This window comes from Excalfactoria chinensis, chromosome 1, assembly GCF_039878825.1.
Source record: "Excalfactoria chinensis isolate bCotChi1 chromosome 1, bCotChi1.hap2, whole genome shotgun sequence".
NCBI classification, from domain to species: Eukaryota; Metazoa; Chordata; class Aves; order Galliformes; family Phasianidae; genus Excalfactoria; species Excalfactoria chinensis.
Genome location: NC_092825.1, coordinates 179,752,476 through 179,777,019, shown reverse-complemented (window position 1 = coordinate 179,777,019; position 24,544 = coordinate 179,752,476). Strand labels below are relative to the sequence as shown.

General features: G+C 41.5%; 1 protein-coding gene across 12 annotated transcripts in view; it reads right to left on the bottom strand.

The window, feature by feature from the left end:
• The window catches only part of TENM4 (teneurin transmembrane protein 4), a 598,985-nt gene extending 580,837 nt beyond the window's left edge, over positions 1-18,148 (bottom strand). For 7 of the 12 annotated variants that reach the window (XM_072326954.1, XM_072326960.1, XM_072326961.1 and 4 more), the window contains exon 1: positions 9,806-10,192. The gene's annotated coding sequence lies outside the window, so the exon portion shown is untranslated. Of the gene's footprint in view, positions 1-9,805; positions 10,193-18,086 lie in introns of those variants that run through there. The other 5 variants (XM_072326963.1, XM_072326966.1, XM_072326967.1 and 2 more) reach the window with 2 other exon arrangements.
• Positions 18,149-24,544: the final 6,396 nt, after the last annotated feature.

Sequence of the window (24,544 nt, the reverse complement as noted above, 5' to 3'; positions counted from 1 at the left end):
CAAATAAAGAACTTGTGCCTACACACAAACACACACTCATATGACCAACATCTTTGCTGGGCTTAGATTTGAGGAAATAAAACAACAACTGACAAGTTAAAACTATCCCAATATATATACATATATATTAACTACTATTGCAGACACAGCAGAGATGTTATATAATTTTCAGTCCTCCGTGCTCTGAGAGGAGAAATAATAATAATAAATCCTTCAAACTTCAGTGCACAGAGGACAGCAGAGCACTCTTTCCCACAATGTAAAGAACCCTTGCACCAGAAGAGCTGGCACACGATCCTCCATGCTTCCTCCTCTTTCATTTCCTTCCCCCCAGTGCTGTCTCCCTATATTACTCACATTTTCTCCATACTATCAGCTTTTCTTCCCCTTTCTTTCCTGCTACCACCTTCTCAACTAGACAGTTACTGCCTGTTAATCTTGGGAGATGACATAGGGAGCCAAAATAAATACATAAAATTCAATTATGCAGAAGTTATAAAATAATGCAATGCTCAGTAATGCAGGTGTACAATAGTGTTGCTCCCCAGTGTTGTCTGGCACTGAGAACCACAAATGGATGAGATTTTAAAGCATATGAGGGGTATACAGGGTTGAAAGAAATGGTCTGTAGCTGCCATATGAGTCATTTGTGGATTCCTCCAATCTTAACAGCAATAATTATGTATGAAACCCCAGCCCTAAAGTAACAACTGTTCAGGTGGACCCAAACACCAACAAATAGGGCTTTAAGTGACAAAGATAGATTGGACTCCTTTCATTTTCTTCTGAGATAAATTATAGACCGGAGGGTATTTAAAGTTTCCAAATTTGGGGCATGAACAGAAAACTATTAGAGAGCATCCAAAGGAAGGTCATAAAGATGGCGAAGGGTCTGGAGGGCAAAATATGGGAAGAGTGGCTGAGGGCCCTGGGTTTGTTTGTCTGAAGAGGAGGATGAGGAAAAGCCTCATGGAAGCTGCAACTCCTCACTGGCAGCGGAGGGGCTGTGCTGATCTCTGTTCTGTGGTGATAGATTCAGGGCCTGAGGGAAAGGCATGGAGCTGCATCAGGGGAGGGTCGGGTGGGTGTGAGGAAAAGGTTCCTCTCCAAAGGGTGGTTGGGCTGTGTTATATGTTGTCAGTGAGAAGAAGAAATACTTGAGCCACAGGCATCTTCAGAGTCAGATGTCACACTACAGTCAGTCTGCTTGTTCTTACTTGATATTAAGTGTACTTTGTTGGTTACATTTTTATTCAGCATATCCCCCAGGTCAAGAACAGAAGTCAAAATGAGAGCCTTGTACATTGCCAAGCTTTCTGATTTTCTCTCAGAGCTTCCAATCATTATACTACCACCTCCTCTTACAATACTGAGTAACTAGCTGGGTGATAAAAACATCAGATGAAACTCAGCATCAATAAAAGCAAAGTAATCCATAAAGGGAAATCCAATTCTAACAATACATACACAGTGTGGGTCCTAAATTAGCTGTTACCACCCATGAAGAAGGCTGGAGAATCACTATGGAATGTGCTCAACAAATACTGGCTCTATGCTCATGGCAGTCACATATTGAAAGAAAAATCTTGGAATATATTAGAAAAAAAAAAAATAGAAAACAAGAGGAAGAAAACTATCAGGGTGGTCTTACATAAGTTAATGGTGGATTCCTGTCTTAATACCACATGCATTTTTGGTCAACGCATCTCCATAGTACATAGTAGAGTTAACAAAGATAGACAAAAGGGCAGCAAAGATAATAAGGAATATGGAAAGACTTCTCCAGGAGAGTTGGAGTAAGGATTTTGAGATTTCTCCCTTTTCCTCTCCAAATGCTCCACCATACTGACTCAGTGTCACTCTCCAACTCAACAGAAAACAAATGCACCAAAGGACAGAGACAGTTTTCTGCTGGGCTGTTGAATCAAATCAGAAGATCAGTCGTATTATGAAGGAGTGGAAGTAGAGGAGGAGAGGAGAGGTGGAGAGCTCAGTATCCCTTCTCCTATGGCAGTAGGTCTGAGATTGATGTGAAACTGCAGCTTTAAGAGTCACCTGTATTGATGCTAAAAACGGGATGGAAGTAAAGATCTCAAAAAAGAATAAAATGATCTCTGCTTCTGGTTTTGGGGTGTTGCTTTTTTTTCTCTTTTCTTTCTTTCTTTTTTGTCGAGGGGGAAGCTATGATTTCAAATAACAGCTGCTGTTACAAGTGAACGTTACTTATATTAAAGCAGAATTCATCTGCCAGAAGGACCATGAACCCAAAGGTGGGATACATGGGAATTTGTGTGATCATTCTGTCAATGCAGCATCTCCTGAGATTTCTTTGTTTTTAATCTCATTCTACAAATCCTGCAGTGTTGTACTCCTTTGATGCAGCTTCGTGGGATTCCTATTAATTGTATTCGCTTTTGTTTCCAGGAAGCTTGTGATTTCATCATCTGCTAACATATGCTGAAATGCATGTGTCAGTTTTATAATAAATTCCCAATATATAAAAATATCTATAAAACACACAAACGCAAAATTAGTTTGTAACAAAATCTCAAGTTATCTGTTTATTAGGGAAAAGCAAAGTTGGTAGTGCTGTCAATTACAGGAAGAGAGAGGCAGTTTTAATAATAAAACAGCACTCACAGCTTCTCATAACTACACTAAGCAAATTGTTTGGGCTGAAAATTTCCATGCCAGCTGTCTGCCTCAGGCTGAAGTTTTTTGGAGAAGTTCAGTCAAAACAGTTCAGCTGATTCTGAGAACAAGGCTAGGGAAAAATATGTTGTTTTACCCATGTTGAAAAAAAAATAAAAAATAAATGCCTTCAGCCTTCTCTCTAAAATCTCCTCTGGGATCTTTAGGACTTTAGAGAAAGGACTTCAAATTTGCCTGGGAGAGGACTATTTTTCTTTCAACAAATTTTATGGGAATCTGTGTAAACGTGGCCAAGTTTAGATATCTTTGACAAAACGCTTCTGATACGTGCTCCTGGGTGCAGTTGTGCACGTTTGCCAGCTTCAATCACTTACATTTCCACCTGTGTGGGACTAAACAAGATGCTTTGTGCCTTGGGATGTGCCAGGTCTGCTTCCCACTACTAAAATTAAAATCAGAGACACTCGTCATGTTTGACATTCACCATGTGGTCATCCCCAGCCAGAAGGAGCTGGATGAGTTTGGGACAGGAGACCTGGCATTCAGGGAATGTCATCGGGATTGCAGGATGGGGCTGGAAAAGGCAGCAAATGAGAGGAACAGATTGAGTGGTATGGACCAGGAGGGATCTGTTTTGGAGAGCAGAGTACTCTGTGAAACCAAGCTATGACCATCTGTTAATTTAAACCACTGACACGTATAAATACCAAAGTGATGCAACATGACAAAGCTACTAGTTTTTAGAAGTCTTCTTTAAAAATGCATCCAACCAAAAAGAGACTAACAGATAAATAATAAGATTCAAAAGGCCATGCTGGACACCCACCTTATGAGAAAAAATAAACACACACTGAAAGTTGCTTTAATGAAGTACTCTGTCTGCCTTCAGCATGATGCAGTCATTATTCACAGGATCATGTTTTATCCGAGCCAGCCTGGAGATGCAGCCGCGAGAACACGAAGGAGAAGAGAAGATGAGGTTTATGATCCCTGTCTCAGCTGTTGCAGAGCTGGAAGGTTTGTAGTGACTCAGCAGAGGATGGAGGAATGAGGGTGAATATGTTTTAGATTAAGACAGACAAAAGATGTCCTGAGACCACGAGCAATGTTGAACAAGTAATTTCAACCTAAAATTTCATAACTGTGTTGAAGCAAAGCATGTTGCAACCTCTGGATACTCATTTTGATAGCTCAGTCTGGCCTGCTTACATGCCAGTTGCCCACAATAGCAATTAAATTCTGCGTGGTCTTTGCTTTTCTACCATAAGTAACCTCCGGCTGTGGCTGTCTGCACGAGCAAATCCTGAGATCAGCTCTTGAGACTGCTCTTTGCTTTCTAGCACAGGAATCTGTGCCAATGCCAAAATGCTGATCACACCTTAAACCTGTCCACACAGAGGGCAATCTTCTAGAAATAGCAGCATTGTTTGTTCTAGGCTGACGGGATCTGTTCTGTACCAAGCTCAGCCAACCAATGCTTTGTCTATCAGCAAGCAGGAAGGACATTTCAGGAACTCTCATGGCCCACTGTCTTTTTCTAACCACTTCTGGCAGCTACTTCTGAATACTTTTTGACTAAGCAGACTCTCCCTTTCTAATTTGCCATTACATTAAAGAGTTGAAGATGATGGAGGTGTTCAGAATCCGAGGAAATAGAAGCGGTTCAAAGTCATTAATTGTCAAAATATTGAAACTTTTCCATTATCAAAATCGGGGTCGGGCCATTTAAGTCCAGGTGACCCAGTGGAAGATATTTTATGACTCTGTGGTGTCTAGGACTTTGCTTTCACATGGATAAGATTGCATTTGAAGATGCTCCTTCCTAGGAATTAAATCCCAGCATCTCCCTCCCTTGATACAGTATGACGCAGAAGGCTAAGCCTGATTTTATGCATGGACCCAACATTCTCCAAAGGCTGAAGCACAACACACAGCCCTAGATTACAAATTTTATGGATTTGATCCTGAAGTTTCCTAACTATTGTCTGTTTTACTAAGCAGCCTGCAGAATATTTTGAAGACTCAATAACACATGTACAAACACAAAAAGTACAGCTTCTGCTCAGGATTAAGAAAGCTACGCTGAAAAATCATCTAAAACTTTAAAAAAAAAAAAAAAAATAGAGCAACGAAACATCTCCTGCATCCATGTTTGCTCTTGCTGGCTGAGTAGCACAGTAGCACACATGCCACCAGTGCCATGGAGGTGCTTACAGCAGTGAAGCAGAACTCTGATCTGCTGTGGTTTTCCTAGGCTGTAGCAAATACTGCTTTACTGAAACCTGAAGCCATATCAGTAAAATCGAATTGAATCATCTCCATTTAAATGGACTGATAAAAGCTCCTCTGCCTAAGTGTACCAGCAACTCCTTACTTCCCCCCACTTTTTTTTTTTTTTTTTTTTTTTTTTTTGTCTCTGTTCTTCTTTAAGAAAAACACAGATGTGTCACATACTAGAAAACAAGTCTTACTTGGAATAGGAATAGGAAACCGAACTGCCAGCCATATTCCTTTGCATACAGCATTTTCCTCCTTTTGGTTGCCAATACACTGGGAAGAACAGAGATTTCCATGTCTGGTGCTTTTACTAGCACCTTTACATCAAAAGAAATAGCCTCTGCTGGTACTTAGTAGGATAGCAGGACAATTCATGATGAATTTTGAATCCTCCTACAGAACAAGTAGCTTTGTTCACAGCAATTTGACATAAAGGCAACTGTGTGTAGGACTCAAACTTCCCCAAAAATGTAAACTTTCTTTAGGAAATGTTTATCATTCCAAAGAAACAAACAAACATGCCCTCCTACTCAGATTTCACCTCCACCTTTAAAGATTCTCCAGGAAGCCAGCAAAATAGATCTATCTATATATATATTATCAGAAAAATATTGTGAGTATCAGCACAGTTAGTAATCATAGAACAGAATCTTAGAATCACAGAATATCTTGAGTTGAAAAGAACTCATAAGGATCATAGACTCTGATTCCTGGCCCTGCACAGCACCACCCAAACATTAAACCATGTATCTGAAAGCAGTGTCCGAACACTCCTGTGCCCACTGCCTTGAGTAGACTGTTCCATGCCCACCGCCCTCTGGGGCACTGCCTTTTCCTTATCTCCAACCTGACCCTCCTCTATTGACAAAAGTAATACATGTATGTTTTATAGCCACACCACATCATCACTCCTCATGTTAGAGAAAAAAAGAGAAATCTACAAGTTTTCTGTTTTAATCTAACAGAAAAGAGAAATCATGTAAATGTACACTAAAATGAATAAACATATATATTATGATTTTCTCTCAACCATGATGATCAGGGACCCACGAATACCCCACAATCACTGCCAAGCAGTGCATGATGCTGCCTCAAAGTGCTCAGCAATGCCACTCTGTCAGTTCAAAGCAGAAAGATAACATTTCAACTTTTAGTTAAAATACGCCATGCTGATGGATCCTGTAGCAGGGCAGGTAGCAGCCAGACTTTAAATGTGAATTGACACTGATTTACAGAGTTTCATCTCTTTGAATCGAATCTGAGACTTTCAAGCTGCTTTGCTTTTTTTTTATATGACAATTACGCATTTTTTAAGAGTTTTCTTTAAAAAGAGAAAGCACATTCTCAAGTGGCTATGGAAATAAGATAAAAAACGAGAGCGCTGTTAAAGGATATATTGAATGAACACGTTTTTGTTTATTCATTTTTTTAAACCTCCTCCTTTTTTTTCCCCAGTATTTTTTTTTTTTTTTTAAATAGCCTTGATTTGAAATCTTAACGTGAAATCATTCATGTCATGCAACATCCACTCTGCCAAATCCCCCTCATCGCGCTATTACTGCAATATTTGTAACTTTTGATCTGGAAACATCAAGTTATGTAAGACCATAGATCTCCTTCTTGCAAGGAGGTGATTCTGTCAGAAAATGAAGCAGTGAGGCGGTAACTTGAACAGAACTAGAGATGACTCTCCCAAGGAAAAGGGTGTTGTTGCTTAAGCATCTCAGCTGTTTTAAAGTGCAAGAGCTCTTTTTACTCCTGAGCAGAGAAATGGTAAACTAGCAGGTGAAAAATAATCAGAGCACACTCTTAATTGGAATACTGTACTTGTTGTAAAGGGAATGAAATCACATTTTAGTTATTATGCACCCCAGGAAGCCAATCAAATCAAACAAAAGCAAAAGCAAAAAAAATAATACATTGCTCACTTTATAAAACAAAAGAGAACATTTTCTCTTGCCAGCCTACTATCTGCTCACCAAAACAAAAGGAAAGTATTGAATTTAAATGAGTCAAGTAAAATAATTGAGGAGGTCTTCCAAACCTCACTTCTCTCCGCATGCATCTCTCCTTCCCCAGACCCACTGAAACCAGTGACAAATCCCTTTTTCTATCCATGTAGCACAATAAATCATCAAAGGAGGATCTGCCCTCTGTCTCCAACCAAAACCAAATGAGCAGTTTCACTCTTTTCTCGCTAAGATTATTTTTTCCCCACTTTTCTATCCTTTAAAACCAGAGAAGACTTTTTATTTTTATTATTATGATTTATTTTTTTTTCCTAGAAAAGCCTCTCTAATCCAAGTCCTCTTGCTAATAAAACAAGGAAACTATGAAGTTTGCTTGCATGCCTCACTCAACCCTTGCTTGTGTGTAGAAGTCCCTCCTTCCCCTGCTACAGCTGTGGGTACAGAGCCTACATGAGGAGATCCTGTGCTGTTGCCTGTGGGATACACAACCCAGGTAATATCTTCATGTGGACCTCATGCTGCCCTCCTTGTCCTACACCTGACCATAATCTTCCAGCTCACATGCTGTCCTGGGGGTCACACTTATATGGGATTTTAGCAGCAGGGAATATTCTTGGCCGTGAAAGGACCCACAGCAGCAAGGACTGATCCAGCAGTACTGAAGCTGGGGATTGAAGTGGGAAGGGCAGCTCACCATGGCCACAACAAATTCCTACAGCCTCATACAGCAGGCAGAGCCTGCTCTGAAGGCTCACCTCGCTACAAAGCAGTGCAACAGAGAGAGATGCCTCTTCCTACCTTTATGTCTCAAGAACTCTGCCACACACACACACAAACAGATATGCTCCCTGTTTTTTCTACCCAAGCCCATGAAAGTGCTGCAGGCTGAGACACCAAGTGGGAGGTATCTGACTCCGAAGAGACCTATGAAATAAATTAAATACAAGCCAGTGTCTCAGCCTCCCCCTGCAAGGCAGGAGGGAAGTGTGAGGGCTGCAATGGCCCTGGGCTTCTCCCTGCCAGACCCTGCTGGCACAAGTGCATGATGGCATGGTAAATGGCAAATCTTGGCTATTGCAGGCACACATGGATCACATGTGTGGAGTAGAGGGGAGGGGTCACCCTACGAGCAAACAATTTTATTAGGGTCAGAGAGTCTGAAAGAAATGGAGTTGGGAGAGTTCAGGGTCTGCTGAGGTCCTCTGCCTGAATTCGGTGCACTGAAGCAGAGAGACCCACACCGCCAACGTGCAACACTACAGAAGTTTACCCTCAGCAAAGCACACAAGCAACTTCCAACTTGAAAGCGGTGCTCTCATTTCCTCATTTTCTGTCTGTCCCCTCACGTGGGACATTGGTCAGAAAACAAAAATTAGAAACTAAAAATTCCAGGTGAAACTTTTCTGCAGAAAGTTAAGAATTAAGGTAGAGGGGAAGGTGGGGGTGAGATTATTTATGAATTTTATGTTGCTGTTGTTTTTTGTTGCTGTTTATTTTTTTTTTCCTTTTAATCATGACAAATTGAACTTTCCAGGAAAGACCATGAGTAAATGCATTCAAGGTGCAGATAAGTCTCATCTATGTGGGCAGTAAGTATTGAGCAAGCTGTGTTTTGGCTGCCCGAAAATCATATTTCAAAGACCGAGGGTCCCATGAGACAATAAGACGGTGGCATAAATATGTATATACATATATATATATATATTTTCCAAATTATGTGCTTACATGGTTATAACTGCTGCAAATTTCTAAACGTGGTCATGGTGAGGCAGAGTGAATACATGCTGCCTCCTACAAAGTGCTTTTCAATGTTTTAACTATTTTTTAAAGGTTTAGCGCACCCTAACTACTACTTGTTCCAAAGTAAAACGATCCAGATATAGTAGACATTTTAAAAAATAAATAATAATAATAGCAATAATAAAAAAACGGGAAATAAATGCCTTTTGGTAGCCTCTTATTATTCTGTTCTGCAGCCAAAATGTGTATTTCAAAATGCAAATTGCTACGAATATCAGCACGAGTCTGAACCACTGCACCTCTCCCAGTCACTCCAGCATCTTTTTATTTCCCACCACCACACTGTTTGGGGGACCTCAATACTATCAGGGCACGGCCAGAAGCAGAGCTTTCACATTAAATGCAAGAGACACAGAATTGTCAGCCAAGTTGCAGCCAAGTACATTCCCTCATAATTTATCTTCAAGGCAAAGTCACCCCCCTGGAAAATGGGAGACCCCTTCCCCATCCCTGACTCCAGCACAGATCCAAATGTAAACACACACACACACACACTCCCACAACACAGTACCGTGCCGCAGGACATGAGGACAGGGCAAGGGTTCAGTTAAAGCAAAAGCAGCATTGTGCAGCTGAGAAATACTGAAGGACTTCCTTTTTATTTTTATTTTTTCCCTCTTTTTATCTTCCACTTCCCCCCCCATCCTTTTACTATTACATAAATAACAGCGATTGATCTGAAAGCTGCATCCTTGCTCCAGTTCCTCTTCATCTGCACTGCTGCCTCCCCCAGCACAGCCGCACCACTTGGGGTGCAGAGAGAAACGCTTTGGGGTTCAGATGAGAGAACCCACCCCAAACACACCCCGAAGCAAGGTCTGCTCAGGCTGAGGGTGTCTGATCCACACCAAGAGCCTCCGGCAGCATCTCCGGGCTCGATTGCTGCAAACTGTGCGGAGGGAGCAGCAGGGGCTGAGATGTGAGGGGAGGAAAGCAAGCTGAGTACAGGGAGGGATGGTGGGGAGGGAAAAGCAGGGATTCAGGGAGATTCTCCCCAGCCCTAAGCCCTGTGCCTGCCTGCTCAGTGGGGAGAGGGAAGGGGGAAGGGAAAACTGGAGGGAGGCGATCACAGAAATGCACTTTTCGGAGCAAAACGCAAAGCTTACCATGTCTGCAGGCTTCCCCCAGCGAAATGCCACTTATGCGTCCAGCGATCCCAAAGTGGGTAACTACAGGCAGGCACCGGAGCTCATCTCAGCAGGCAGCTCAGCAACACACCGCTGCCACCCCCAAAAAATCAAAATCAAAATAAAAAAGACTGGTCCAGCTTCTTTCTTGGCAGGAATCGTCCCTGGTAGGACTGCCCAAAATAAGCAGCTGCAATCCAAAGGCTTTATTTAAAGCTTCCCCCCTCCTCCTCCTCCTCTCCTTGCCTCGCTCTCTCTCTCCCTCTCTCTGTTACACACAGAGAGAAAGAGAGACACACACAGGTTACATGAATGGGAGGCAGGAGCCGGCGCTCCCGGGCTAGGAATGACAGGCACACATGCGGCCGGCTGCTGCGCACCGCGGGCGGCTCGGTGCGGCGTGGGCACGACAGTGGCGTGGAAATGGCTTGAGCATGGGCATGTAGTGAGGGTGGATTGGGCATGGCTATGGGGTGGGGATGGCTTGGGCATGGGCATGGGGTGGGGATGGATTGGGTATGGCTATGGGGTGGGGATAGCTTGGACATAGGCATGGCATTTGGGTGGATTGCGCATGGTTATGGGGTGGGGATGGGTGTGAGGTGGGAAGGGGTTGTGATGTGGGCATAGGGAAGAAATGGGTGAAGATTTGGGCATAGGGATGTGGTGGACATGGGCATGCATATAAAAGAAAAATTGGAATGGGCATGGGCATTGGCATGCAGGGGAGTTGGATATGAGCATAAGGAGTTGGCTGTAGGTATGGGCATGGAAAGGTTCTAGACATGGGAATAAGCATGAGCATGAAATGGGCATGAACATAGATGTGGGCATGAGAAGGTGATAAACAGAGAAATGAGTATGAAATGGAAATTGGCATAGGCATAGGCATGGGCATGGGAAAATAATGGGTATGGGCTTGAGGAGAAGATGGACATGGATGTGGGAAGGAGTGGATGTAGGTATGGGCATGGGGAGGTGATCAATATGGGAATAAGCATGAACGGGAAATGGAAATGGTTGCAGGCATAGGTGTGGGCATGGAGAGGTGATGGAAATGGGAGTGAGCAGGATAATAAAATGGAAATGGTCATGGAGTAAATGGACATGGGCATGGGGAGTAAATGGATGTTGGAAAGAGCATGGGGATGGGAAAGAGACAGATGTGGGCATAGGCACAGGCATGATGTGGGAATGGAAATGGGCGTGCACATGAATATGGCTTGGGCAATGGGAGGAAATAGGCATAGGTGTGGATGTGGATATAGGAAGGGAATGATCATGACAGAGACAGGCATGGGCATAACGCAGGCAAAGGGAGGGATGAGCATGATATAGATATGGACATGGTTATGAATATGAATATGGGAAGGCTGCAAACATGGGCAGACCATGTAATAGGGATGCATAGGTCTGGGCATCAACATGAGATGGAAACAGGCATGGGAATGGGCAGGGCAGGGAGATTACATGGATATATGAGAAGGATGGATATGGCATAGACATAGCATTGGCCTGACATACATAAGAGAAGGATTAATGTGCCATGAGCATGGGGGAAGGATGAGCAGGGGTGTGGTCATTGAACACGGCTGGACATGGAATTGGCGTGGAAATAGAATGGCTGTAGGCATAGCATATGAAGAGAATGAGCATGGACAAGATCATGAGATGGGAATGGCATGGGAAAGGAATGGACAAAGACCCAGGGAGAGTATAGGCATGGGTATAAGAATGGAATGGATATGGACGTGGTGGTGAAATGAGATGGGTGTGGACGTGAGTGTGAACATGCACATTTGAAGGCAATAGAGAAAGTAGAGAATGGGAATGCACTTGGGTGTGGGATGGGTCTGAGTTGGGCTTGGGGATAGGTTAAGTGTATGCATGGGGTGGGCATGGGATGGAGATGAGGTTAAGGACAGGGGCGGGATGGAGATTCACCTGAAATGGTGCTACTGTGCCCTACCTCTGGTGACCCTCCCTCGCTTTTGTCAGGGTCAGGTGGGTTCCAGCTTCAGCATGTGTAATGAGGAGGAAAAAATGTCTGTTCCTTCCTATTCCTAGTTACACAAATTATATAATGCCTTGCTTTTGGGGTCAGGAAGCATCATCCACAGCGGTGTCAGTAGATTACTGTTATTCTTATTAATAATAATGCATGATTGTTTTGTTTAATAATTTAAGCCCAATTCTCAGGAAGAAGGACTGCAAGATTTCAATTGCATAATTTAAAGTTATGTCCTCATCGAGAGGAAGATCAATGCTGCCAGTTTCTACGTTTTAAATATTTGCTTGTGCTGTTTTTGTTTTGGTTTTAATTTAAACTGTAACGATGGGGTACTACATTCTTTTAATGCTCTTATTCAGTGTGGTTTGAAGAGAGAAACGTGGGTGTTATTTTTCTATGTTAGGCCCTGCAGTTGTTTCATTTCCTGACCTTGGGCAAGTCCTTCATAACTTACCCTTATCCGGATTCATCTGTTGCTTTTTACACTCAGTCCATTATATTCTTATTCACTAAATAATCACACTTTTAAGTTTCAAGTCCCTCCTCAAAATTTACTCCTGCAAAACTTTGCAGCACCAATCTCTGTGTGGCTTAAATTGGAGTGATACTAGATTAAACCCGAAAAGCCGCATTGTAAGGAGAGTGCTGAACATAATGGATTGCAGTATTTTATGCAGTGCTTTTAGGTATGTGGGGACTATCCTCTTCGTGTCATATCTTTAAATCAGCCAGGTGCAAGTCAGCTATGTTCTGGTTTTATTTCTCGTCCTAAAATTTCTAGCCTTTGAGGAAAGCATGAAGGGGAGATGGTATTTTAGTCCAATCTCAGAGATCAGGGTAGAGGCAAATCAGAACATTAACTTAAACAGCAGAGTTCTCAATCTAAAGGTCTGCTTTGCAAAATAGCTTCTGCTGTTCGTTGTCTTTTCAGCCACGCACATTAAAAAAAGAAATACATCTACATTGCTCTTACTGCCTGTGGAATGTATTCAACATCGGGAATTTAGACTCTAGAAAAAGGTAATTTAGGTCCCTGGAAGGGCAAAGTTTAATTGAAAAATATATATATTGTTAGGAATAGACTGCATCCAAATTCAATGGTAATTGTATAAGCCTTTCAAATATCACACAGTATGCAAGCTTCCAAAATTTCTGAACAAGAAACATTTCAATTTAAATGCCAAGAGGCAATTTTCCCTCTCTTGTTCAATACTAAATCAGTCACATGAGCAGTTTTCATTTGATTTTAGAAAGGAAATGGAACATCTTCACTTCCAATTGCATATAACTTTTGCTTTCTCTTGTTCTTAGTGCCCTGCCTTGTTTGCAGTACTTTCCTGCAGTTTCGAAATTCTTCCATTTGATCTGTCTGTTCACTCCAACATTATTAAAAGAAACCAGTAAACCCAAGAGTGCAGTAGCATATTGTTTGCATCCTGGTTAACAGATCAGCATCAGCACTGCTTGTGTAATTGGCCTTTCCCTGTTAACTGAATTAGACAATAATGTTCTTGGAATAATAACATAAAATAAAGTAAAATAAAGCAGAAGTAATTTAAAAGAAAAAGAAAAAAAAAAAAAGAAAAGACTTTGCTTAGGAAAATCCCCTGCTTCAATACATAACAAATTACCGTGGTTGCAGAAGTGTGCTGCATACCAATTTGTGGCATATTTCATGAAGATGTTAATTTTGAAATGTCAGTGTTCAGCAGCCTGCCATATTGTGCCTGCGTCCTGCTCTATGGTAGATTGTCACAGTTGAAATAGTCTTTGTGAACAGAGGCTATTAAGTCAAATTCTCTTCCAGATAGTGCTTATGCAGTGTTTATAAAGAAGGTACATCTGTGGAACGAGAAGGTGATTGAAAAGACTCATGCATGAGCCTGTTAGACCTTGTGCTTTAGGAGACAAGGAGAACAAGTCCTGGAGCTGTCATTCAGATTAGTACTTAATAGTCCTGATGTTGGGTTGTGATTCCATTTGCTCCCACAAACCTATGAAAACACCTGTCATAAATTGCCCATTAATCAAGTAAAAGGTAGCAACATCTGCTCCGGTCAAAGGTTTCTTACTGAAGAAGCTCAGCAGAAGTGTCTTTTCTTTGGTTGGTTGGATAAGCGCTTTGCAAAGAGGAGCTGCACCAGGTTGTAACCTCTGCTAGAGATGTGCTTATTTTTTATTTATTTTATTTTTTTTCTATTTCCAAGAAAGTAATGCAGATGGGAGAACTCACATGTTTTAATCAATGGAAGTGAAACCATTTGCCTTTCAGAGACTATAAAATAATACACACCCTAGGGTTCAGTGCTCTTTTCTACTCCTCCAGAACATTCTTAAGGGGAAATCACTCTTTTCTTGATGAAAGTGCAATTCAAATGTGGAAATATGCCATTCTTCATGCTTTCTCCATAGGGAGCAAAATGATTTCTGTAATTAAACCCTTTTTACCAACATTTCCTGATGAGAATAGGCTTTTTTTAGACAGGGGAAAAAGCCACGTACAAAAGGATTTGCAAAACCAGGTCTGGAGGGTTTGACCTTTAAGCCTCTCTTTGAATTAGTCATTTTGTTTGAAAGGTGCATGAGCATGAGGCATGGAAAAGCTGCAGCTTAAGTTTCCAATCAGGCACTGCTGAAAGGACATGGCTGCAGGACAAAGGAAGGTGTGGGGACCTCTGCTAACATTAGTCTGACTATTACGAATAGCATTAGCCCTGAAAATACACAGCCTTATCTTTGGCAAGTTTTATTGGCCCCAGTGTAAAACTTGGGTCCTTGTTGGGCTTGAGCTGTGGTCTGTGCTATGGCATTGTAGTGTATTGGTACCTGCTGTGGATAGATTAAAGAAATCCAGCTTCTCCAATAGATAGGATGTATTTTAGGAAAAAAAAAAATAGTCTCAGAAAGAATGGTGAAGAATAGTCTCCGAAAGAATGGTCCTGGCAGCACAGACTGCCCAGGAAAGTAGTAAAGTCACCAACCATGGAGGTTTTCAAGAAGTGGGTAGGTTTGGCACTGAGGGACATGTCAGTGGGCACGGTGAGGATGCAGTGGTGGTTGGACTAGATGATCTTAGAGGTCTTTTCCAGCTTTAATGATTCTATGATCCTATGATATCAGGTGGTTATGGGCAGTGTAGACAAAACTGGAGTTAATTAAGGAACAGAGCCTATGTGCGAGGTCTGAAGGACTTAGAAATGAAGTACACATCATGCTTGTCACCATAGAGTGGATCCATACAGAGACCAGTATATAGGGCCAACCTCTTTGCTGCCCGCACAGCTGAAGGTGTAGAGCTCACTGCTGTGTGATGGATGTCAGGGCTGAACCAGAGCTAGATGCTGAATCCTGAAGTTCTCACTATGAGTGAAATTTACCAAAAGTCCTTGAGTGGGGTGAGGGCAGAAATCACACAGGACTCTTAACAGATGCTTTGGGCAAATTTCCCTTCTCTTCCTCCTCCCTCTATGGGATGTCTTCAGCTTATGTCAGCCTGCAGTAACTAGTATCGACCATCAGCTGGTCTCCAATGTAGGAGTAGTATTAGCATTTAATTATTCTTTACTTTTTTTTTGGTTGATGTCTAGCAGGGTGCTAGAGACTGGAGAGGCTCCTTCTATCTATCTTGTCTGTGTTTTCTGCAGCATCCCACTGGATCTCAGGGCTTAGGGAGGACAGAACTGAGCACCTACCTGCAGTACTAAGTCTTATCCTTTCCTTGTTCAGAAAGTATCACTGTTTGTTGTCATACCTGAGAAATCAGCAAAGGCATAAGATGGAGATGAGAGCCTGCTACTACTGCTTACACAGGAAAACTTTCCATCAAGTGAATTGGACATTTGCCTGAGTGAGTGTTGCAGGATTCGGCCCATATGCTTCTCAGCTCTTATATTTGCATAGTGAAGAATATGCTTACAGTACAGTGCCAATAAAACAAAACTATATACAGTAAGCACAGAAGAATCAAGAGCACAGTTAAGACCATTTACAAACAGCAGCTGAGCTCTGCAGCTGACATCCAGGTTTATAACACTGCCAGAGACCATGCTTTATTATGGGTAATATGTACAAGGCAATTATTTATAGGCAGTTAGATGAGAGGTCCTGTAAGTGTATTCTCTGTTCTGTCTTCCTTAACCTTATTTTCTTTCTCACTGTGTTATTTATATTTCATCTCTTTAAATTTGTCTTCAAAAAGAGGAAGAAAGATAGAAAGAAATGGAAAGAAAGAAAGAAATGGAAGGAAAGAAAGGATGTAAGAAAACAACAACAACAACAACAAAAAGAAAAAAAAAATCAGGAAAAAAGTAAGAAAAAGCATGGAAAGCATTTCAGGAGACATCTTTCATGGAGGTCCCCTGTTTTTCAAGTGAGTGCTTCTGGTATTGTATAAACATACTGCATATACCAGATGCAGCAGTCTCCAAGTACGATATTTGTTCATTCATTTTAATGAAGTAGAACAAGGACCCTTTTGCCTCCAGAAATTACAAAGATATCTTATGAAGGATGAAGAAGATTTGCATCAGGAAGGCGCATATCATGTCAAGAAGAGCCCAGAGGATCAAATTACTCTTTTCCATAGACATATTTTCCTCTCTAAATATCTAAAGCATGCTTTTATTTTAATCCGTGGGATAGGAGAGAATACTTCTTGATCCACTGTATATGACAGAATGGCCACAAACAACTGTAATACAATACATCTTCTGTACAACAGGCTGTAAGTATATTTCAAGAAACTCCAGACAATAATTACTCTATTACTGCACTGTGACTTCACATCCAATTTTGCTCACCACACCGTACAGAATGGATGAAGTAGATGACTTTTATATTTTTAATAATAATGAAATGTTCAGGATTTGATATAGAAACTTGGCTACCAAGGTGATAGATACAAATAAGACCCTATTTAGAATAGCTGTGTGAATGGGAAAAGCTATTAAATTCCTATGAAATACTTTATCATATCAAATAATATTTCAGATAGAATAAAACTCAGAAGGCTGATACGCAGTTATAGTCAAGGCATTATCTCATTGTGAAGGAGACTTTTTCTGACGAAATCTGCTGTTTTAGACAATTGTGTAATATATCTTTATTCTCCAGTAAGGCCTCATATCTTGACTAACTTTGAATGACTCACTCTAGATTTATGTTTGTGCAATTGCAAAATTTGTATGAATAGATGCATTCATATGCTAGTTACTCTTGGGAAACGAAAAGTCAGTTAATTCACCCTTAGACAGCTCTGGTCTTATTAAAAGAACCAGTCTGAACTGGAGACACCTTTCCCCTTTAAAAACAATCTCTCAGACAGCAAAATAAAACCCTCCACTTCCCCAACACCTTCTGTTCAGGTATCTTCTTTCCATGTATTGAATCAATCATTGACCTTTGAGATGGCAAAGTGAGTTTACAGAGCAAAAAGATGAGCTTGTGGCCATGGCACAGCAGGTCTGAGTGGGACTGCTGTCTGTTTTGCACATATTCATCACTTCTTAATCTTTTACAGCTCAAACCATCCCAATGAATCCTCAGTATACAAGTAAAGAACATCAGAATTTCCTCTATCCCGTGTTCAGACCACCTCCTTTAGAAAACATGCCACTGCATGTGAGCAGGGAGCGATCAGGCTCTGCTCCCATTTTCTGCTGTTACCTCTGGACAAATTGTGTTAGTTTTACAGGCAAAATCTAGTTTGTATTATTGTTTGCACTTCAGAGTCAATACGGATATGGAAGAATAAGCTGAGATATATACCTTGTGCATCATTAATAATAGTGCAGCTTCTTTGTAGCTACAATACAATTCCCAAACATTTTGTTTAATAGTAAGCAATTTATCATGTCTGCTGTATCACAGTCAGGTGGTTCAGTATCCCCAGTTTACAAGAGGTGCTATGCTCTGCACCTATTAGTACTGCTTACACCAGGACAGATCAACAATCTGAGTGCTATCTTTCAACCTGGAAAATCCAGGTTCAGATCCCTGGTGTAGCAAAAAATGATCTAGGCTTCAGTATCCTGTATATAATACACAGATAAAAATACTTCCTTACTTTATCAGATGCTGTGAGGATAAATGCATTAAAGTCTGTAAGTCCCTCCAGTACTACAATAGCCATAATTATCTTGAATAGATACATGCAGTGCAAGTACGGCGATGTTTAATACATATCTTATGTGTATAAACCATGAGTCAGGGCTGATACAAACACAAGCTATGCTAAGGAATGGTGCTTACTTGCATGCTTTTCCCCTCCTTATGCTCCATTAAAATTTGTGTATCGCAGACCAGATTAGTTTCTCACTCACGATAGAGCACGTCTCCCAGAATCAGTGGTTTTATCCCAGCTGTGCACTTATGTAGGCAGGAGCCCATTGTCCGAGTTGAGCCACTTGATCTGCAAGAGAAAAAACGAAAGGGCTCCAGTCCTGTAAAGTCATTCATTACAATTTGGAAATCAGTGGGGCTGCTGGAGGTTAACCAAGGGCAGAAATTGGTCTTTTATCATTCAAATGCCATAGGGGAGAATATATATATAAAGCAAGGGATCTAGTACTGCACATCCCTTCTCATTTTAATTCTCTTCATTGCAAGAGGTCATAAAGAAACAGTCATATACATTTGTAGGGCCAGATGCTGAATTATTTTGCAATGGAATTTCATAAGCAAACAACTTATTTTGCCTGGGATGAAGCTCCAGCAAAATTTTTATATCACCTCTACATATTTTCAGATAAAATAAGATTATTTCGATTGCTCTGCTACGCAAGGAAATTTTCTGCAAGAACTCCAAGCAGTGAGACCTCTCTGAATTTCTGAAAATTGGAGCTGATTTTTTTTTTTTTTAAAGCAACTTTTGCAGAGGAAAAAAAAAGGAAGAAAAAAGACTGATTACAGATCTGTTGATATTGAAGGCACATTAGATTACTGGAAAATGTAGAATAAAAGTTGGTCTGAAATGCTCCAGCAGCTTCTTTGCCTGCTTTACTGTACAGAATTCTCTCAGCTGTGATAGCTACACACAGTATCAAGAGTACAAGAAATCTTTGTACAAACTGAAATAATAAAGTATAAATTTAAATAATAAGTAATAAAAACACTGGGAGGGATCTTAGTTTCTGCAACATTTTATTCTCCCCATCTCAAGACTGCTTCACCCTGCAGCAAGTTCCCACAGTAAATAAATAAATAAATAAATAAATAAATCAGATATCAGATAAACCCAGCAATGAGGAGGACTCAAAGCGTCCATGATTATCAGTGACTCTTCAGACAGGATTTTTGGGTTCAAACAAGGATTCTCCCCTCTTTCCTGGGAGAAATCTAGTAAGCACTACATCTAATTTTGCTGCCCTATCAGTTCTACATGTGATAACCCTCCAAAAGGACATGATTTAGCAGAGGATTGTTAGTTAGAATAGTATGATTAGGTTGTGGTTGGACTTGATGATCTTAAGGTCTTTTCCAACCTGAGCAATTCTATGATTCTATGATTCTATGATTCTATGATTTCACCTTTTTCTTCCTTTTCATTCCCCACCTCTCATTCCAGAGGGTAACTGAAAGGCGATAAAGGATGTGACAAAGGTGAGATGCTACAGAAATTACCACCTGCATCCAAGACTGTAATAAAATGAGTGGTCGATCCTTTAGACTGTTAGACAGTGATAAGTATAGCGGGGACCAAACAGCTAAAAAACTGAACCTCTTTTGTACACCACTACTACTAAGCCCTGAAAAGGGGTTGCATAGGTTGAAGTTTTACAGTAGCATTATCGTATTTAGTAAGTGTAGTATTAGACACTGGTGTTTAGGCAGTGGGCTAAGGATTTGCTAGATAGCAGATTTTAAAATGATCTTTTATTCTTGTCTGAAATCCCCAGATGTAGGCTGTGTTGCCAGTTAGACTTCATCATGCCTGATCCAGTAATTTCCAGTGTGCAAGTGGGTCAGAGGGTGGGCTCAGTCATTTTCAGGATCAGATGCTACAGCTTTAATATGCCATTTAATTTATCCTATTGGGTTTGGTAGAGAAAACCATCAAAAAAGGTTTCCTGAGCCTATTGTGTCAGATTAAGGAAAGTCATATGAATGCCTTTAAGTGGTGGTGCACAAAGGAGTAATGGAGCTAACAAGAAATTTGCCTTCCTTTTCCTTTCCCTTTCAAAGGAGAACCTACTCCAATCTGCACTCAATATACCAAAGGTACAGCAAGACTTAATCTCACACCTTCAGAACACAGTGAGACATATATTCTACCAGTGTACCACTCTGCATAAGTGCTTGATGCACAACATCAGTTTTTAAGGGCATAATCCCCCTATCCTATAACCCCATAGTATTAGCACGTAGACCCAATGGCCTCTTTTCTAAGAAAATAAGGCTTTTACAGGAGTGCTGTCTGTCCATCTGGCTTCCCATCTGTCAATCCTGCACCCAGCAGTATATTCTGAACCTGGTGGCTAATTTCACCTCATTCTCCAGAGGGGTGAAAGCTTAAAAGATAAAAATATCTCACATTTTATGAAAATCAGTGGTGTGGGAGAAGAAAATTGACAAAGCACAGCTCGCTTGAGTGAAAGGCAGTGGTATAAGCTCGTTAGCTAATTGCCTAGCTTGGGCTGCCAGCTGGCCAGTCGACATGAGCAAACTGGCCAACTCAGCTACCTGTTAACAGCTTCTTGGACCTCTGCACAGTGCATCCGGCCAGCCAGCATAGCAGGAAAGAAGACTTTTGGGGAGAGAAGGTGTGTATAATAAGTTAGGCAAACAAATAGACATGGAGACATGCTGAGGACTGAGGTCACAGAATCACAGAATAGCCGAGGTTGGAAGGGACCTCAAGGATCATGATGCTCCAACATCACCACCACAGGCAGGGCCACCAACCTCCACATTTTATACTAGACCAGGCTGCCAAGGGCCTCATTCAATCTGGCCTTGAAGACCTCCAGGGACAGGGCATCCATAAAGATGTTGAAGAGCATGTGATGTTTTTGACATAGATGGGGCAAAAGAAAGGACAGTAGGTGCGATCTTTTTTGTCAGAAACATTTCTGGTTTAAATTGATGTCAGAGAGATCTGTTTGTTCCTTCTGTGCTCAGGAATAGATTCGCTTCTCCTGTGGAAACCTTCTGGGGCCCTGGGCAGCCTCATCTAATAGCTGGCAATGCAGCCCACAGCAGGGGCTGAAATTAAAGAATCTTTAGGGTTCCTTCAAACTGAAGCCATTCTATAACTCTAGAGTTCTATGACTTTACCTTCAGAGCCCCAGAACAATCACTCTTTTCCCCATAATCATCTATGGTGATCTATGCTGATGATCCCCATCAGAAAATAGTTATGGGAAGAGCATGAAGATAGGGCATGACCAGAGAACAGACAGCAAGAGGAACCTTATTATCCCCTTTCCACAACCAATAAAGAGAAGAACTGATAGACAACTGGAACATTTGTATGGGCATGCAAGTAAATTTGGTATAGCGTCCCAGCCAGAGCATCCAACCTCCACATTGGTGACCCAGTTCATGGCAGAGGAGTTGAAACTAGATGATCTTCGAGGTACTTTTCAACATAGAATCAATTATTCTATGATCTCCATAGTCCTAAGAAATGTGTGGTGATGGCATTTTCAAGTGTGTTCATAAATCGGTACAAGCAGAGCCACTTTGCTCACATCCGTGCCCAGGCACCATGCTTATGAGTGAATTAATGCCCATGGTACAAACTACTTTTGGCTTGGTTGCACTATTAGTTAAGCAGATTCCACCTCCATTCATCTTTCAAAGACATTTTAGCATTATTTAGTACCATCTCTGCTCCCAAAACACTTTCCTTACACCTGGCATTCCCTTCAGTGTTTAATACACATTCACTCAAGACACAAAACATGAAGAACAAGACTGACAGGCACCCAAAATGTCAGCTGAATTCAGGATTTCAGAAGATAAGGTGCCCAAGCCAACCTAGCGATAAAATATGTGGTAAGCAAACCCTGTGATCTATGCAGATAGCTTAAGCTTCTGCAGTGCTAATTGCTATTACAACCTTAAGCTAATATTTGAGCCTTTCTTTTGAGCAAGGATGTGTAACAATTAGATTACAGGATTTGGGGCATTACATAGAGAGATAAAAGCAGTAGTTTTGTCATGGTCTGTGGTATTTTGTTTGCATAGAGATAACAGCAGTGATGATAATATTAATAATAAGTATCCCATTTCGGTCCAAAATCTGTTTTGAGGTGCATCAGTCTGGATTCAAAATCAGCCTCTTGCCTGTGGAAGATGTTAAGCTGAATATGTAGTTTGCGAGTCACTTTTCCTTTGCTGAAGAGTGCAGCATGGCATGCCATGAGTTCTGCCTACTCACAGTCATAAATGGAATCACAGACTCAGGATGGCTTAAGTTGGAAGGGACTTTAAAGCCTGTCCAGTTCCAACCCTCTGCCATGGGCTGGTTGCCCCCTGCTGCCCTGAGCCCATCCAACCTGGCCATGAGCACATCTGGAGATGAAGCATCATTTGTCTGAGCTTGGACACTTCTGTTCTCATGTCCTAAGCATTGCTGAGAGCTCCAGTGTCACTTATTGTGCTGTCATTCTGATGTCTGTGTCACAACTCCAGTAATGAAGAGACCTCTGTTATTTTGCTATCTACGAACCTTATGCTTTTATTTCTCTTGTTAGAAATGCATGAGCGTAAGGGAAAACACAATATGTTTGAATCCAGTGATAAAGTAGAGCATGGAGGAAAACAAACAAACAAATAGTGCTTAACTACAGAGAAAAAACCATTTGCTACAACAGCATGCCTGATATAATGCATGTTATATTGCAACATGGTCTGGGTCAGCATCATTAAAACTTTATACGGTGTACTAAAAAGAGAAGGCACCCTCTTATGCATATTCTTGGGGGATTTTTTTTTATTTCACACTGTTTTTTTAACGTCTTCTCCCAGGAACCCAAGGGAATAAAAAAAAATCACCCCACATCTACAGCAACAGCCAGCTTTCCCAGAGACCCATAGATTTCCTTGGTCAGCTTACACAGCTGAGCGCTCTCACCCCCAATCCCCCCCTCCCACCTCTTCCCCCAGAAGGCAGAATCAGCAAAGGAAAAGTGTATTTCCACTGAGGTGTACTGAAACTACAATAACTGCATTAAGAACAGACATCTCCGATAGCAGTGGTTTTAAAGTGTCTCACAGCAGCTGGAAATCCGATCCCATGGACACACACAGAAAACAAGCAGAGCAACTTAATAAAATGAGACAAGTTCCCTGTTTAAGCATGCCCTCATTTGGTCTATCAGAGATATGTAAGAAAAATAAAAAACCTGGGGAAGTAGCCCGATAGGATATTTCTTCTTACCCGTAGGCACCAAGGTCCTTTCAGAGAATTGCATCCTGCAGACTGTTGATACTTGCTCGGAAACTTAAAAAACAGGTTTTAAGCAGAATTCTTTGGAGAATTAGATCCAGACTCAAGAGGCTGAAAGCATCACTTGAAACAGGCAGTTTAATTTATTCAGATAAAAGCCACATAGCTCAAGGACAGGTAAGTAGGTAAATAAGCCATCACCAGCTCCTTCTTGGGAAAGAAAGGCACTGTGAAAAGCCTGCATTAAAGCAGATCTCCATTTCGGAAATGAAGGAGCCTCAGGTATAGACATTTGATTTATTTTTTTTCTCACCGCGGCACAGGGGAGGGTGCAGTGCCTCAACCTGTTGTAATAGAACATGTGGGTTGCTCGTTGTTGCGATGCTATTGCAGCAGCCTCTTCATTAAAAGAGGCTGTGTCTTTAGCAGCAAGGATTAATTTCTTACTTGTAAAACCAAGGCGTCACCAGTGCTGGCATTGTTCCTTGCTGCTCTTTTCTCCCCTTTCCACACCTTTTTTTTCCCTTCTTTCTGACTCACAGTGAACAGGAAGGAGCACAGTAAAGAGAGGTACTGTATGTTTCTGATTTGCTGAGCTGACAATCCTTTTGCTACTTGATTTTGTTTTAATGGGATCTTCTTGTTACCCACCTACTGTAGCTCAGAGTAGAAAATCTATGCATCAAAAGGTTGAAAGCTTCAGGCAAAACTTGCCTCCCTGCAGCTTGAGATGGGGTGAGGGAGAGACAAAGTTCTCCAGTTGCTTTGCAAACAGCATTAAGGCAGTTCAAGGAAGTCTGGGTTAAGGACATTACCTTCCCCATAAAGTAATCTCCAGCAGGCTTCTACTCTTTCTAAATGCAGAGAAGCAAAGGGGAGAGTCAAATGTATTTGAAAAGTTTAAAGATGTCAAGGAGAAGTGCTCAAAGGATTTCTTCCATGTGAGATGTGTGTGAATCTCTGTTTGGTTTGTGTAGGAGGGGGGTGCGTGCATGTTTGTACATACACTCAGTGGACCCTGTAACAGAAAGATGCAAGAGTGACTGGAATAAGAAGAGAAAAAAAGAAAACAAAACACTGATATACCTGGGCAACCTTCAGTTGTGCATTGGTGTGCAGGGCTATGAGTGACCATCTGCACATGTTGTCACTTGGGTGTATCTCAGGGGACCACCTGCATGAGCACCAAGACTTATTGCAGAATCAAAAAATGGTTTTGGTTGAAAGGGTCCCTGAAAATCATTGTGCTCCAACCCCCTGCCATAGGCTGGTTACTCCCACCAGCTCAGGTTGCCCCGGGCCCAATCCAGCCTGG